We start from the raw sequence: 18132 nt of genomic DNA, 5'->3' as shown, positions 1-18132 counted from the left end.
TTTCCACTAAGATTCTAGTTTTTTGGCAAAGACAGCAAACCATTCAGATTTCTAGCAGTTTATACTGTCTGGTCAAAAGAAAGTCCTTCTAGATTACTCACCTTTGATTTACTCCTCAAGTCATTGGTCTCGAAGAATCCATTAACAGACTGGAAATGACAGGATAACCCATCACCACTATGGACCAACACTACAAATCCTCCTGATAATTTCATCCATTTCATGGGGAAGCTAGAGGGTTACTGATAAATTGCCTGCTACCATAGGCCACGTTCTCTCCAAGCATATACTGAGATGGAGTTTGGGGTGCAAGATGTTTGTGAGGGATAACCCCTGTGAATGGAAGGAGTAGAACCATGATTGGGCAGAAGGTCAGTTAAATTGTAACAGCTGGCAGGGAGCTCTGGAGCAAGAGCTGTCTAACAGAATGTCCCCCATCAGGCAGCTATGGCTTGATCTTTATTACCACCATCACTACCACCCCCACATCTCATGAAATCATTAGTGGTGAGCTGTTCTGGAATGGTAGGACCTCTTCAGATTGTCTACTTCTGCATGGCTGGGCAGCAAGAACTTCCTTGAAGAGGAACAAGGCAGCATAAGTCTAACCCATCTGCCATAGAAACCAATGTCCAGCATAAAAGATTTCAGTGTTTTCCTCGCTCTGCTGTTCATACATTGATTACTTATCACAAATGGAGTTGACAAAAAATCACTGTATTTCACTCCTCAACTCACACATCACAGAGTGTATGTTTAATTGATAGCAGGTTTGAAATGCTATATAAACAATTCAATTAAGATTAGGAAGATTGAAAAGTCAGGCTTACTCTATCAGCCTTCTTGGTGTTAAGATCAATGCATATAAATAAGGATTTTTCAATTTAAAAAAAGATTTGAATGCATTTCATAATCAATAGAAAGAACAGGAAAGATAAGGACTGTGGAGGAAACTGATGTTTTAGCAGATTTCCAATATTTTCTAAATCTTGCTGTACCAGGAAGCAAACTGTTTTAGTACTTATTTTCCAATTTTCAGTTCTACTGAGATGCAATGGATGCTTTCATTTTCTAGTTAAAATGTTCAGTGGTAAGCTAAATTTCCTCAACTCTCAGGGTAATCTTGCAATTGCTGTGTGTGTCCTTCCATGGGGATTCCCTCTAAGAAATGCCAGACACCCTTTATTTCACAAAATTACCAAACTCTCAAAGAAGCAAAACACACCAAAAGAATTTTGCTGCACTGGAATCAAAATCACTCCTTGCTTAACAAATAAAACCTAGTTTGTCATATTAAGTACAACTCCATAACAGTCTAAAATACAGACTAGTTCCCTCTGTAATAAATCATTTTGAATTTTTTTTTTATTTTGGTGGGGCATGGTGGGAACTGTTCAAGAAACTGGAGTAGTAACAGAGCAGATTACCAAAACACTATGCATTTCACATTAACATAGTTTGATTAACTACCAGTTTTGATCTTAGCCTTCCTATGGAGCTAAGGTTCTCACAATAACTAATAAAAATGTTTCTTGACCAGGGAAGTTTACTAGGGAATGTACGAGAAGGAGGAGCTAAGAAGGGAATACAAAAGATGTACAAGAACATTCAGCTCTGTGAAGCTAAGTGTTTAATGAAGAAAGGACCAAAGCTGAGAAAGAGTTTTTGAAAGGACACCAAACCAAGAGAAGTAACTCTAGATCAAGGGATAACAAACCATAGCCCATTAGCCAAATCCAACTCATCATTTGTTTTTGCAAATAAAGCATTATTGCAACACAGCTATATCTACTTGTTTACATATTGTCTGTGGCTGCTTTCGCACTACAACAGATAACAGGATTCAAGAGTTACAACAGATTATTGATCAACAGAGCCAAGAATATTTACTAACTGTTCCTTTACAGAAAGGGCTGCTGACCCCTACTCTGGATTGTTACAAATGCTGAGTCACAGAGGGAATTAGGGCAATAACTATGATACAGTCTTAAATGGAGAAGTAAGCTTCTTTGGGCAAAGAGAGAGCTAAGGCAGGGTCTTCAGGACAATCAATGATCTCTTTTAATGCCTATATGCCAAACCATGCAAACTGTGTTTACCTGCAAGTAACAATCTTCTGTGGTAATCTCTTAACATATTTTTAGTGACTCTCCTACCTCTCCTTTCCCCCAGCTTTCTCTCCTTATGCCTCCTCTTTTCTAATTCACACTCTCCTGGGCATTTTCATAAACTTTTTCAGCACCAAGTAACTTCTGTAGGCTGATGACTCCCAACTCCACATCTCCTAAACCTGAGATGTATACACCCACTACCTTTGGAACAGCTCTACTCATCAAATGCAATACACATAAAAACTCACCCCATCTTTCCCCCTAAATAATTCTAGTGATGAATTCTGACTGCTTTAGTTAGATTCCTTGCTCCACTCTTATTATCTCTGTAGCCCTGGGCGAGTTACTTAAATTGTCTAATACTTAATTTCCTCATATGTAAAGCTGGGATAATAATAGTACTTACTACAGAGTATGGGTAGGATTAAATGAGATGGTGTATGTAAAGGTCTTAGAAGAATGCCTTATACAAAGAAATGGCTCAATGACTATTTTAATGTTTAATATTTTATTTAATGTTTTATTTTTATTTCCAATATTAATAACTAGCACTTCCATTAAATGTTACCTTTTACCTTGGCTCTCCCCCTGAAATTCTGGCTTCTGTATACACCCACATAGCATACTTGCTCCTAATAGATCAAGGATTCAGCATATTGTTTTGTAATTGCTTATTTATATGCTCTCATGCAAGTCAATAAGCAACTTGGTGACAAGCTATGTCTGATTTTACCCTTACTACTGAAGGGATATCACAGAGCAGACATAGTGGGCAGGTGGAGAGGTTAGTGAGAGGGTACTAGGTGAGACCTAAAGAGGAACTTTTAAACTAAGTCACTGAGAGTGAGGATGCAAGGGGATAAAAGGATTTCAGAAAAGTTTAGAAGATTCAACAGAACTTGTCAATGATTGGATATCAGCAATGAAAGAAAATCTCCCATTTTACCTCCTACCAGCCACAAGTTTATCTATTCTTCAAGTAAGAATATTTTCAACAGAGCAAAGTCTGCTTTCTTGAGCTAGGACTCATAGTAAGAATGAGAATTAGATGTGATTTCAGAAAAAAAAAAAAAAAAAAAGATGTGATTTCAGATTTCCTCTCTGCCCAGCTTTAATGTATTAGTCTTCACCTAGTCTCCTCATCATTTTTCTTATCCATCAACCAGAATAGCACAATAGATGAGAGCAGAGGCTCTGAAATCAGGCAACGCAGGACTTGTGTTTCAGCTCCTCCCTGATAACTGGGGACCATAGGCAAGTAACCCAACCCCTCCAAATCTCAGTGTCTTGAATTTTTTTAATGAAAAATTTGTAATCTATTTATCTATTTACTTATTTATTTTTATTTTTACTTTTAATTCCATTACAATTAACACACAATGTTATATTAGCTTCAGGTGTACAATATGAGGATTCAACAATTCTATACATCACTCAGTGCTCATCATAAGTACTCTTAATCGCTTTCAACAATTTCACTAATTGCCTCCCCTCCCCCCATCACCTTCCCTCTGGCAGCTACCAATTTGTTCTCTACAGTTGAGAGTCTGGTTTTTTTGTTTGTCTTCTTTCTTTGTTCATTTGTTTTGTTTCTTAAACTCCATATGAGTAAAATCAGTTTTCTCATCTTTAAAATGAGAGTGATGATTCTATCCACCTTGCTGGTTCATATGAAAATTAAATAGACAATGCATGTAGAGCTTTGGGCACAGCACTCAGCAAATAGTAAATGTTCTATACTCACTTTATTTTATAAAATAAACATAGTGACATAGTGAATCTTTAACTTGAAGACCCATAAATATAAGAAACTCTTAAGACAGAGCTACAATTTTTGTTTCATACATCATAAAATATAATTATACCTCCAGTTTGGAATTTTCTTAAAAAAATAGATATTGAATACCACATGAAGTCAAAGGATAAAATCCTAACCACTAATGACTATTAGAAGATATCACTAGGAACTGGAGTAGATAAAAAAAAAGTCAATCAACTGAAATCATTTGACCTCCCTAATTTTTTTCATAATAATAAGAATTTGTACTTTTGCTCAAGAATAAATGATGAATTGCCAATCTAACCTTTATCATATAATTGCTCACACAAATTTCTTTACATAAGTTATGAATTTATCACCAAACCTTTTAGAACTCAAGATTCTTATTCACTATAGAAAAAGACAAGATAAAAGATATGTTTAATAATTCCATCCTGCTAACAAATGGAAAGTAAATGTTTTGAGCAGCATATTTTAGTATTATAGCTAACTTAGAAATGACTGGTTTACAGAATTTAGTATTTATTTTTGCTTAGGGACACTATAAAATCCAAATGGCTTATCAAACTCTTCATTGGAAAGCTGTTCTATTTACAAAAGTTGACTACTGTGACAATGACAGTTCATTCTTAATTTTTCATATTAGTCAAGTCACATCATTATCAGTATGCTTTTAAAAAGTTAAGAATGACTTTTAAAATAAAAGCAACCAAAACCTAAGGGCAAGTTCTCCTAATTCTTCTCCCCCTCCAGGACAGGTACTATACTTCCAGGGTTCAGATATCCATTAAATCTCAACCTAAAAGGGTTTGAAAAGATAGAGGCAAGTTTTATGAGAAAAATTAGGTAGAATCAGAAGAAAGGTAGGTGAAAGGAAATTCATTCCAGTTGGGCTTTTGACCCTCTTGTAGCTTCAATTGAATCACTTCTTTCTATACCACTCTTTCCTTATTTCTGAAGTAATAATTGTCATCTCATTATCTTGAAAGTTTGATTTAAGAACTAAATTCTAGGAATTTCTCTTGGCCTCATTTTGCCATTTGAAAAATGATGGAATTGTATCAGACACTTCTAAGCTTGCTTTAGCTTTCAAATGCTATGACTCCAATAGGTCATAGGTTATTTTCATTACACTTAAAGACAACTTATCCAGAAGACCCCCGGTCTAGTACACCTATGTTATACATATAGATAAACACTTAACTATTAACACAAACAGAATATTAAGATGTACTTCTTTAGGTCCCTAAGGAGACAGAATATCAGACTGAGAAATTTTGATAGAAAGTCAGGAAATGGAAAGGCCAGGAATATAGAGACCTATCTAGAGAGAGGAGAGCCATGTAGAGGGCAGGCTAAGGGGTCAAGGTTAAGAACACTTCCTTCATTATGTATGTTCATGGGAAATTTTCTTGGAAAGTAGGAGTGGAGATGGCCAGTTCAAGAAGAGGGGACACTCCAAAAGAGAAATTTGTGAAACATTAAAGACTATTTTATCATGTTGAGTTATTTTGTCTCAAGATCTCATCATCTCCATGAAGATTTTTTTTTTTTGAGAGAAAGAGAGAGCACATGCAAGTGGGGGTGGAAGACAGAGAATCCTAAGCAGGCTCCATGCTAGGCAGGGCTCAATCTCACTACCCCAAGATCATGACCTGAGCCAAAATCAAGAGTCAGATGCTTAATCAACTGAGCCACTCAGGCGCCCTGATGATGATGATGGGTTTTATAAGAGAATGTCCTCAAAAATAACACTTGATTGAAAAAAAAAAACTTGTAATCGTATAGGAGAAATTTTACCATATGAACAAACCTATTATGAAGCTTAAAGTTGCTATAAAAAATACTCTTATAGTGAGGACTTGTTCTGAGGAAGATTATGGTAGATAGAGAAAAAAAATCATCATGGCACTCTCCACTTCCCCTGCTACATTTGTCTCCTATCCACATCTCACCCTTCCCTTGGTTTTCTTCTACCATCCCCACTTCTCAGTCCTGAATTCCTCAGGCAGATCATCATATACACCCTCCCAGCCATGGACTGAGCCTGGAAATACTGCACTTTCCTTTAGAACACCTTCTAGAAATGTGGTGCAGTAGGATGAGCATGGGCTTTGAAGTTGGGCCACATGAATTCTGGCCCCCTATAAACATGGGAAAATAACATCTATGTCAGCCAAGTGCTGACATCTAAAATCGCTGTGTAGTTTAGAAGTGGTAATATATTTAAAGCACCTACCACGGTCTCTAGATTATAGTGCATGCAAGGTAAGTGAATCTTTTCTCCCTATTTCCAGAATGAGGATTTCTTCAGTGTGGTAGCATCATGGTTGAAAATCATCTGATAAACTAATTCCCAATGGATGTTAATAATTAGTGGGAGTTTAATGATACTACTTCCTTAATCATACAATGAAAGAAAATGCTTGGAGACATCATACTTTAAAAACAATTTCTGGTGGGGTAGCAGGTAAGTAGAAAAGTTGAATTTTTAGGTGTCCTGTTGCATAGGTAAGATGTTTTCTGGAAAACTTTGCATGGTAACTCTTTTGCTAGTGTTTTAGAAAACCAATTTCGCAATTTTGCCCATGAGAAACTTGAAATGTTTTCAGCTAAGAAATAAAGATTTCTGATCTAACAGAACAAAAAGTAAGGGAAGTCAAAGAAAGTTGCTTCAGAGGCAATTCTAAAGCACTAGGATTTCCTGACAACTTAGAAAGATCTGTTTTATTCTTATGTAGAAGAGATAGTATAGGAGAAAACCTGTTACTTGTCTTTGTGGGAAATGAAAAGTGAAACTGAGACCCACAAAACCACCTGATTGTAGGGTACCAAGAATAAGATTTGATGGCACTGGTGATTTTGTAACACCCTCCTTGCTGTGAGTATATGATGACTCACAAGAGAAAAATGATATTTATGGAAAAGTAAAAATAGAAAAGGTGAATCGTGACCCAAAGGAAACTTCATCAATACCATACACTCATTTATATGAATGAAGTCATTCTTCTAAAAGTTTAAGTTAGTCATAATTAATCTATGACTATAGGATCTTTATGTAAGTCTCCAGTGAAATGAGAGTTAGTATAAATACCCATAAAATTTAAGCATATTTTTAAAACCCACAATTTTGGCCTAAGTTACTCAAATAAGACACCAGTGGCTGAGCTCCTTCTGTGGGGGAAGTGCACTAACTACCATCATAGAGTAGAAGCTGACATTATCCCTGGAGTTTCCTTAAGATTTCTGAACATCTGATTACTGATAGTCTACAACTCACAAATTATATAAACCTTTTGAGAATTGAGAGTTAAAGCTTTCTTTTCATTTCCATTATATTAGAGAATAATAGCATTGTCTCTCAAAGAAATTAGAGGCCCATGGCTAATATTTACTGTGGACAGTCTTACTCAGAGTAATCCTCAGCAAATGTCAATTGTATGCATAGTCGACTAATCAGAGACAACGGGAGCCCTGAAAGGAAATTATGACCCAATGGAGACTTCAGTTTATATGCCTTTCCCAGAGTAAAACACTCAGCGATCTCTCTAAGACTAGAATCTGTTTTCTGACTTTCAGGCAGAGCTCTTGCCTTGTTTCATACTTCTACCCTAGGAAGCAGGGTGCAGTGTGAATATTTTTACCTCCAGATTAGATCTGGCACTTCCCAGCAATGTGTTCATGGAAAAAAGACTCAACCCCTTCGACATTCTAATTTCCTCATCTGTGAAATGAAAATATTACATGCAGTTCATATAATGGCTGTGAAGCTTAAGTGTATACACATAAAACTTTTCCAAGGTTATAGCGCATCAGACAATTTCAACATTTCAATGGCTTTCAAAGACAAATATTTATTTCTTGCTCTCTTCACTAAGCTGGGACTCTGTGTTATTTTGGAACCCAGTACTTAGTTCAGGGACAGAACTAAGAGGGCAACTGGACGTCCATAAAGCCTCCTAAAACCTCAGCTCACTTAATGCTTTCGATTTTATTCATATTCTAAAGAGCAAAACAAGTCACATAACCAAACCCAAAATTAATAAGAAAATCCACCTATCAAGAAGCAGCAAATAGAAAAGATAAACCAATTACCAGAGCATAAAAAACATCAAATAGGATCAGTGTGTCCTAAATATTGATTCTATCCCTTACTACCTCTCTAAGTCTAGATTCCCAGGTACACAGATTATAGGTGTTTATTAATTAATTATTGATCCATAAAATGGTTGGTGAATAATTTTCATCATACTGGTAGTATAAATAATTACATAGGTTTTAGCCTGGAAATGTAAACAACTTTCTTTTAGATGCTTGAGTCACATATTTTAATCACATAGATTTTAAACTGAATTTTTTTTAAAGTTTCGTGTCAAATGTTTTCTAACCCTTGAAGGACCGTGTGCTGTCCAATGCTGATTCTCAATATATAAGTTTTAGTAAAAGATTGAAAGCACTATCAACTCCAGTAATGACTTCTCAACTATATTAAGATGTGCTTCAATAACTAAGTTAAAGTCTCTGAAATAACAACTGTCATGACTTAGATGGGTGCCAGGAAATATTGCTGTATCAACCTACATGTATAGATAATGTAGATTGAAATAATTTTAGGGGTAGTTTTGTAGTGGTCACAATTGTGAAAAGTCTCAAAAAAACTTCAAAAAGAAAGGATATTTCATAATATATTTATTATCACCCAATATTACTTTTTACCACCAGCATCTAGCGTTAGAACTTCTAGGACTACCAGAAAAAATGAAGAAACTATGATTAAGAAATAGGCGTTTCTACTTTCATCCAAAATTGCCATTTGTATGAAGGTGACTTTGAATAAATTATATTCATCTTTGTTCAGAATCCTTGACTGTTTATCACAATGAAATATTAAGTTGTATACTCACAAAATGCCTAGATAAGAAGGATATTCTCTTGGGCTGATTTCAGTGATGAATTTGGAGTTAGTGTCTCTCTGGGAGAGTCTATATTGCATAGGACAGCTTCATTTATAATAAAATGCTTCAGTATTAAAGTGACCCTGAAACAATAGAAGATGGACATGCATAAATGTCTGTTTGGAATGAATTTATTTATGTGTCGTTCATCAAAAGGGATTAGTTATTCTCTAGATTAGTACTATGCCACCATTACTGCCTTGTATGGATAAGACTTTCACAATAATTTTCCATTTTCATCTATCTTTTGAATTAAATTAAATTAATTTTAGTGTACAAGAGAAGAAAAACTTTCCCAGAAGAATCAGTTTTGTCCTAAGCACTGTTCTTCAAAACCACACCTCCAGATCCCAGGGCTTTATGCATTCACTCTCCTTTGATATCAGGAGCACAATGATTTAAAGCATAAGAAACATCATAGGGGAGAATCCTTAGGCAGGATGCATTACAGAATTTATTTAAAGAAACACAATGTTTAGAAGAATTTATAGGAACGGGCTTAAAGCAAGAAAACAGGCAACCAAAATATTTGTATGATTTTCAGCAAGTCAATATAAATCTCTTGCCCAGCCCTCCAAAATTTCTCTCACATGGTTTTTGTCACTTAAACTTCCTTCTACACAACAGAGCAATGCAACACATAGTATTAATGCTTAAAGTGTGTATAAACTTGAGAATGATAGCACATTATATTCCCAACAGATATACAAGTAATTAAAACCAAATCTTTTCCTGAAAATATGTTTTTAACTGAGGAAAAGAGCAAGCAAGTTCTGCACATATAAATAAGAAAAACAGGAAGGGAATCCATGCAATGGAGAAAGGAGTACAGAAAAAGCAAGCTTGGTGCATCATATTTTCTCTAGAGTTGCAAAGAGTGGCTAACTTCCATTGCATGATCCAACCTCTGATCATGCTACTGTGACCAGCTGTAGCCCAAATCAAACTTAATACCATTTTGGTGGAAAGAGGATTTAAGTTCTAGGTATAAATACTGGAACCCAAGTATCAGGAAATATCACTTGCAGAGCTGTTCTGAAAAAAGGGATGATATAGACAGGACATGACAACAACTTAATGCAAGGACTAAAGTAGGTCCACCAATGATAATGAGGCACATTTGGTTTCAGTAAAAGAAAAAACTTCCTAAAAATTGGAACTGCCCAAAACGAAGAAGGCAGCCCTTTGAAGTGATGAACTCCTTGGTACTCATATGTTCAGTTAAGGGTAATATGAATAGGATGACTGATTAAGAGATGTGGAAGGAGTTTGTACCAACTAAAACTAAATTTGATGCTAAGCACTTCTAATTTCTGAGACTACTAGGAAAGAGAGTTTATCAGACATTAGTATAATAACTTAGAAAATAAAGGGCTTTTTTGGAGAATGACTATAAAAATGACAAAAAATAAATGTTACAAATAAATCTAGAGGCCAGAAAAGGCATGAACATGACTGGCAAGACATGACTGGCAGTGGTAAGGAAGAGCAGGTAAACAGGATACATGGGAATAAAATTTTTAAAAAGAGTCCTATGATCAAATATATTTGAAAATAATGAGTTAAACACTATTAAACAGATTTCCATTGAACCATAGCTGTTCATCATCATTTTAAGTTTCCAAGGGAGGGAAACAATATGCAGTGTCTCCATTAAATCAGTTTTTTACAGAAATCTTTAGGAGCCAATACTTTTAAGAATATATAATAAAAAATAAATACTGAACTTAGTATTAAGAAATACTGGACTTAGTGATGGTGAGTCCAAGTTTGGACTTAGAACACCGGCTTGTACTCAAAGCCTAGTCACAATGAACCTAGTTAATTCACAGATTAGAAACAAGAATCCCAAGCCAATTTGGGGAGGAAGAACAGTAAAGTGAATCTCAAAATTTTTCCTAATATTTTAAAACCCATTTTAGCACATGACTTAACTAGGAAATTATTTTGCCCTGTAGTAAAAGCCCTATGCTGCACCAGATTCTGTATTCTAAACTGCCGGTCATGAAAATAGAATTTGGATAGATATTTCATAAGTAAACTAAAGAACACGAGCTGGAAATACTTCAGAGGGCCCAGTTTCACTGTTTAAAGAAAATATTCATCATAGCTATCATGTATCAAATATGACCAAGTGCCTGATAATGTAATCATCACCACAATTCCCACTTTAAAGGTGAGGAAATTAGAGATCAGACAAAATAAATAACACTTCAAAGATCTCTTTGTTAGTAAGCTATAGAGACAGGACTCAAGGTCTGCCTAACTCCAGAGTCTATACACTCTTAAATGGTGGATGGTGCTGCTATTCAGTGATTCAGGAAGCATTAAGGACTAGCAATTCAGAGCAGACAAGAGAATAACAATCTTACATATGGACTTGTTACTATATATATATATACACATACACTGTATGACTGGACAGTGCATAAAATCCCTTTCTCTTCCTATTATACTCAAAACCCATGACATACATTATAAGGCTCTGGATTACAAGTACCTAAGTGATCTAGTCCCTACCTACCTCACCAATTTTATCACTTGGCACTCTCTCTCTCTCTCTCTCTCTCACTCGCAATGCTCCAGCCACAATAGTTCTGACATTCTCTACATGACACTATGCTCTTCCTTACCTTGGGGACTTTGCACTCACTGTTCTCAGCACCTGGAACAGTTTCTACCCTACACCCCTTCACATCTTCCTCCAGCCTCAGCTTAAATGTCACTTGTTCAAAGAGTACATCTTTTTCCACTGCATCTACAATAGCTAACCCTCTCCTCTCTTCCCATACACCCTATTATCACAGCAGTATACTGCTTTGATTATGCTAACTACAGAATGCAATCTTTATTTACTTATTTTCCTCCTGCTTCACCAAATAGTGATCTCCCTGAGGACAGGAGGTCTCTCTTGTTTACCCAGACTAGTTGAAGGCTTGGTTCCAGTGATTACTCAGCAAATATCAGTCGGGTAAAATGAATGCCCTATTGGCATTATTCATTGAAGTCTGAAGAAGAAAAATCTAAAATTATTTATATACTTGGGAGTATATATGGGCTTAAATGATGGTATGTAAAGTATGTGATGGTATATGGATGGGTTTATCCATGGAGAGTATATTGTATAATGATAAGACAAAAGAGACTAAGCTAAAACCTTGACATGGTAACCATCATCCACGATGGTCAACAATGATTCTTATTTCCTAGTTATCTAGCCCTTGGGTGGTTCCCTCCCAAAATGAATAGAACTGACCTGTGTAATTGATAAGATATCATACAAGTGTTAGAGTTTGAGTTGCAAGTCTAGGCCGTCAATGACATTGCTCCTCCTTGCTCTCCCAGAGAATCAAATGTTTTCTCATAAGGATGCTGAAGTAGCTCTATGGAGAAATCAGGACCTGACTGGCATAGTAAGAAACTGATCTCTCCTAATAGCCAGCACCAACTTGCAGCACTAGAGTGAATCAGTGGAAGCAAATCCTTCAGCTGCAGTCAAACTTTCAGATGACTGCAGCACTGGCTGACATCTTGTCTACAATCTCATGAGAGACCTAAGTCAGAAACATCCAACTAAGCCACTCCTAAATGTCTGATCCATAAAAATTGAATGACAATAAATATCTATTGTTGTTTTAAACACCAAGTCTTGGGATAATTTGTGACACAGCAATAGATAACTAATACACTCAAGGAAATAACAATATATTATTTCTTTAGAGATTTTATTTATTTATTTATTTATTTATTTATTTATTTGAGAGAGAGCAATAGAAGGAATGAACACTGGGGAGAGGCAGAGTGAGAGGGAGAAGCAGACTCTCCGCTGAGCAGGGAGCCTGACACAGGGCTTGATCCCAGAACCCTGAGATCATGACCTGAGCCGAAGGCAGAAATTTAACCAACTAAGCCAACCAGGCACCCCAACAACAATACATTGTTAATTAAGATGTGTCCAATAAGAGAATACTACAATTTATGAATTTTATAAAATGCCATGCCATAGTTCATCTCTTCAGGCATTTCCTTAGAATAAATTTTTCATCAAACATATCCTAGCTTGCATCCTTAAATAAAAAATCAGACAATGTAGATGGACAAAGGAAGTACAATATATTTATAACAACCTTTTAATGTAGGGCATTTAGAACTAAGAAACTTATGAAATTAGGAAAAGCATCTTATGCAACTCCATGACCAAAATTTTACCTTTCAAAAACTGATTAGTCTGGATTGCTTCTCAGGAAAAAAGGAATGAAAATATTTGTTGGGGGTCTACTAAGTGTTAGACTCTAAATTATAAGCTTTACCATTTATTATATCTTCTGAAAACCCTATGAAGCAAATATTATTGGCCCTATTTTCACTTGCCCATCAGAGCTTCCTCATCTCAGCTTCTGGGTCCTTTTATCTTTGTGGTTTTAAATTTAGGTTGGATAACTGTCATTAATTGGAGAACATGAGAGTTTAACATCAGGTTAAACTACTTTCAACCCTTCCTAGGAATGAAATACTTGCTATAAAGTGAAGAATATTCCAATAATGAAGGGAAGAGCAATAAACATTTGGATTTTTAAATGGAGCAGCTAAAGTTTTAGAATCATAAGTAATATATTAGACCTGAAGGACTTGAATGTTTATCTCATATTACAGACGAGGAAATGGGACTCATTAGTACAGAATAATCTGTCAAATGGCCAATAGTGAACCGGTAGCTCAAGCAGAACTAAAAACAGCAAAGCGGCCTCCATTGAAGTTACAATAGTGCTTGGCACTTAGTAGATGGTCAGTAGATTACATTAGGCTGTGATGCATCATCCTAGAACAATTAGAGTTCCACCAATATTTAGTGAAAACTGAGAGCTTTTTCAGAAATCTGGTATGTCCACTTTCTTCTTCTGTAAGCCAATATAGTATCAAAAGTTGAGATTTCAAGTAGTACCTAACTTTTGCTGTACTAAAGAAGGGACCTGGGAATGTTGTCATTTTCTTAGAGCAGGAAAAAAATCGCCTCAAAATTTAGGTGCCTTAAAAACACCAATAGTCATTTTTGTTTTTGTTTTTGAATTTGTAACTTGGGCAGAGATCAACAGAAATGGCTAATCTGTGCTCCATACAGCAGCATCAATGGCAGCTCAGCTGAAGACCAGATGATCCATTTTCAAAATGGTTCATTCATGGCTGATATGTTGAAGCTGGCTATAATCTAGAAGTTCAGCTACAGCTGTGCACTGAATGCTGCATGATGCTTCTATCTGGATGCTTTCCTTTCCTCGGGGTATGGTGTCTGGGTTCCAAGATCAAGCATCCCAAAAGACAGAAAGGGGAAGCTGCCACTTCTTAAAACCTAGGCCAAAGACCGTACAGAGTGACTTTCACTATTCTACTGGTTAAGAAATCAGAGTCCTGGCTCCAGAAAAGATGAAGATGTCACCTCTTAATGGAGTTGTATCAGAAAATTGGTTGTCCATGTTTTAAAACCATTATAGAGGGTATTTTTTACTGTAAATGTAAATATGATTTCATTTTGCTGACATGACAAATAATTCAGCATTACTGGAGATGAGTCATAAATATCAAAGTTATACTCTATTCAATGGTATTAATCCCTTTATAATATACTAATCAATCGAGGCAGTCAATAGACCTACTAGTAATGCTCAGTCTTTGCCTCCATTTACTCTTCCACATAAAGAGGATAATAATAAACTTTCATGGGAAATGGAAAGGCTTATTTATAGCTAGAAAGGCAGAGTTACTTATAATTTGCCTTAATAGATGTTTGGTTTTTATAAAGATTTATTTATTTATTTGAGAGAGGGCATGTGCACATGGTGGGGACTTATGCGAGTGCACACGGGAGTCTTTTTTTCCTAACAAAAGATCTTTTTTTTTGTATATTTTTTCTATTGGAGTTCAATTTGCAACATATAGCATAACACCCAGTGCTCATCCCGTCAAGTGCCCCCCTCAGTGCCCATCACCCAGTCACCCCATCCCCCCACCCACCTCCCTTTCCACTACCCCTTCTTTCGTTCCCCAGAGTTAGGAGTCTCTCATGTTCTGTCTCCCTCACTAATATTTCCCACTCATTTTCTTTCCTTTCCCCTTTATTCCCTTTCACTATTTTTTATATTCCCCAAATGAATATAAAATGTTTGTCCTTCTCCGATTGACTTACTTCACTCAGCATAATATCCTCCAGTTCCATCTACGTTGAAGCAAATAGTGGGTATTTGTCATTTCTAATGGCTGAGTAATATTCCATTGTATATATAGACCACATCTTCTTTATCCATTTATCTGTCTATGGACACTGAGGCTCCTTCCACAGTTTGAAATACAAATCAAAACCACAAGGAGATACCACCTCACACCAGTGAGAATGGGGAAAATTAACAAGACAGGAAACAACAAATGTTGGAGAGGATGCGGAGAAAGGGGAACCCTCTTGCACTGTTGGTGGGAATGTGAACTGGTGCAGCCACTCTGGAAAACTGTGTGGAGGTTCCTCAAAGACTTAAAAATAGACCTGCCCTACAACCCAGCAATTGCACTGCTGGGGATTTACCCCAAAGATACAGATGCAATGAAATGGCAGGACACCTGCACCCCAAGGTTTATAGAAGCAATGTTCACATGGGAGTCTTATACAGACTCCACACTGAGCATGAAGCCCAATGTGGGGCTCAATCTCAGAAACCTGAGATCAGGACCCTGAGATCACAATGTGAGCCAGGTGCTTAACCAACTGTGCCACTCAGGTGCCCCAGTAAAGTCTTGTTCAGAGTGAGTAATCTATATGATGTCTTACACATGTGAAAGGTATAATTATTATGTGCTTAAATAATTTTGCAAGATGAGGCCTTTGCAGATTCCTGGATAACTGTCTATACCTGAAGTGGAGAAGCCTCCAATTAATTAATTTTGCAAACTCTATTTTTGAAAATGATAGTTATATGGGTTTTGAATGTTTACAAAAGAAGCAATACTTAATGTATACCATAGGATTTCAGAACTTCTTTGCAAATACATCATGTTTTCACAATAAATGTTTAAGTCAATATATAACATATTCAGTCAGTTCTCCCAGCAACAGTCCTATTCAGGAATTAAACTGTATCTAAGGGCAGAGTTTTTCTAATAATATTTAGGAATAGCAGAACTGAATTGCCTTTCTTGTTATACCAAGCAGGAAATTTTCAATTTTAACTAAGGCGGTGTGGGTGAAGATCTGAAAACTAGTTCTTCTTGTGAGGAGCAGCTAATAAGCACCTTATTTAGACCACAGGCACAGTAACCAATTGGGATTTTTCCCACAGGGTCCTTGGACTTAAATTAAATGACCTTCTATTAGGCAATTGAGACCACAGAGAGCAGTACCTTCCTAGGTTAGCCACTTACAGAAAGATTTGTTAAATAAGATGATATTTGTCCTAGCTAAAAATGGGGTCTACAGCTGAGAGGTTGGTTTTTCAGGGACTAGGAGAAAAAAAAGCTCTATTACCCAGTTAAGCATTATTACTGTGAGAAGATAAAGTGTGTATAAAACAAGAGTCACACGCAGTCAGCCAGGGGGGCCTCTTTATTTGTATATGTGTATTTTAGGTTCACACAGAGATTTTATTTATTTTTTTTAAGATTTTATTTATTTATTCATGACACAGAGAGAGAGAGACAGAGAAAGGCAGAGACACAGCAGAGGGAGAAGCAGGCTCCATGCAGGGAGCCTGATGTGGAACCGGAAGTCCAGGATCACTCCCTGGGCTGAAGGCAGGCGCTAAACTGCTGAGCCACCCAGGGATCCCCTCACACAGTGGTTTTAAAGGCAATATTAGTCTAAACATGATGTACTTCATTCATTTATGCTTGTTACACATACCTCCTTCAGAATTTTAAATTTCTGATCCAGAGAATTACCTGGATTAATATAAATTCATTTTCAAGGATTTACCAAAAAATACATTTACATTTGGTGTAAACCTTTTTTAAGCCAGCTAAAAGATGATACCATATGCCCTAAATCAGAATCTGCATGAAGCAGAATCCAAATAGCTGATGAATACAGTCACCAGAAGCATGGCCTTTCCCATGCCATAAGACAAAAAGGCTCCACACTGGACCTTTCCTTAACACACTAACACTTTCTGTCTTGTTTCTTGTCATCCTTTACTCACTATGGTTTAGGAGATGTTGGTGAAATGCTGAGAGTGGCCCTTAAATGGAAAGCAAAAACTTGAAACCCAAAAATAATTCTAGACTCCAAATCATAAATACATTTGCAAAAATATTTTGGGTAAATTCGGGCAAGAAAAAGAAAGTGGGGAGAGCACAGTCCTAACACAGAAAGCAGATAACCATTCTAATAACAAGACTGACACAAATGATCTCACTTACCCAGAAAATTTCAAAAAAAAATTGTCCTGTGCTTCACACACCCCTGCTATTTGATTATGATTACCTGCTCAGTACAATTGGCCAAAATAGAAAGCCACACTCATGGTTTGAGTCACTGATGTTATACAAAACATTTCTCTTCATTTGCTAATGTCAAAATATTCTGTCACTCATTAAAATATAAAGAGCAAATTTTTCACCATGCCCTTACCAAGATTTAGAGAATCACAGCAGTTGTGAAGGAATTTAGAAATATGCATTGACTGTAGATTCCTCCAAAATCCATCCATAAAACAGTGAAGGGTTCTCTTTTCAGTAAATTCCCCCTGAAAACCACATACTGTGCTCACTGAAGCAAGAAGTAAAAAAGAAATGATTGAGCAATATTAAAGGTGGGAAGTCAGACCCTTTTCTCTATAGTATTTTAATGCTGAAATAAAAAGCACTGGGTAACCCTTGGCTCCTCCAGCTGGGATGCCAGTGTGTAGCCCCTCTTCGTGCTGCCAGGTAAAGAGTCACTGGAGAGCCCACTTTCTCTCCACACTAACACAAATTTAAAAGCAAAACTTCCTACTAGACTTTCCAATCTCATATTTTCTGATGATGTGATCTGCTCATCCACTAAAAAGGTTAAAGAAGCAGATTTTCAGACTTGGACTGACATTGCTGCTGTCTCAATACATTTAAAATTGGATGGGAGGGCCTGTTTTCAACAGAATGTTATTTTGCTATAATCCAACAATAATCAAATATTTTAAAAGTCTAGGCTGGACTTTGAAATAAAGAATGGTGTTGCAAAATATTACAGTAATTTTACTGTAATTGCTGGACTTACAGTAAGATTTCTGCAAATCCCCCCTCCCCAGGCATTCTGAGTGTTCCCACACTT

This window comes from Canis lupus, chromosome 8 (genome assembly GCF_003254725.2).
Source record: "Canis lupus dingo isolate Sandy chromosome 8, ASM325472v2, whole genome shotgun sequence".
Lineage (NCBI taxonomy): Eukaryota > Metazoa > Chordata > Mammalia > Carnivora > Canidae > Canis > Canis lupus.
Note: the sequence above shows the minus strand (reverse complement) of the source record.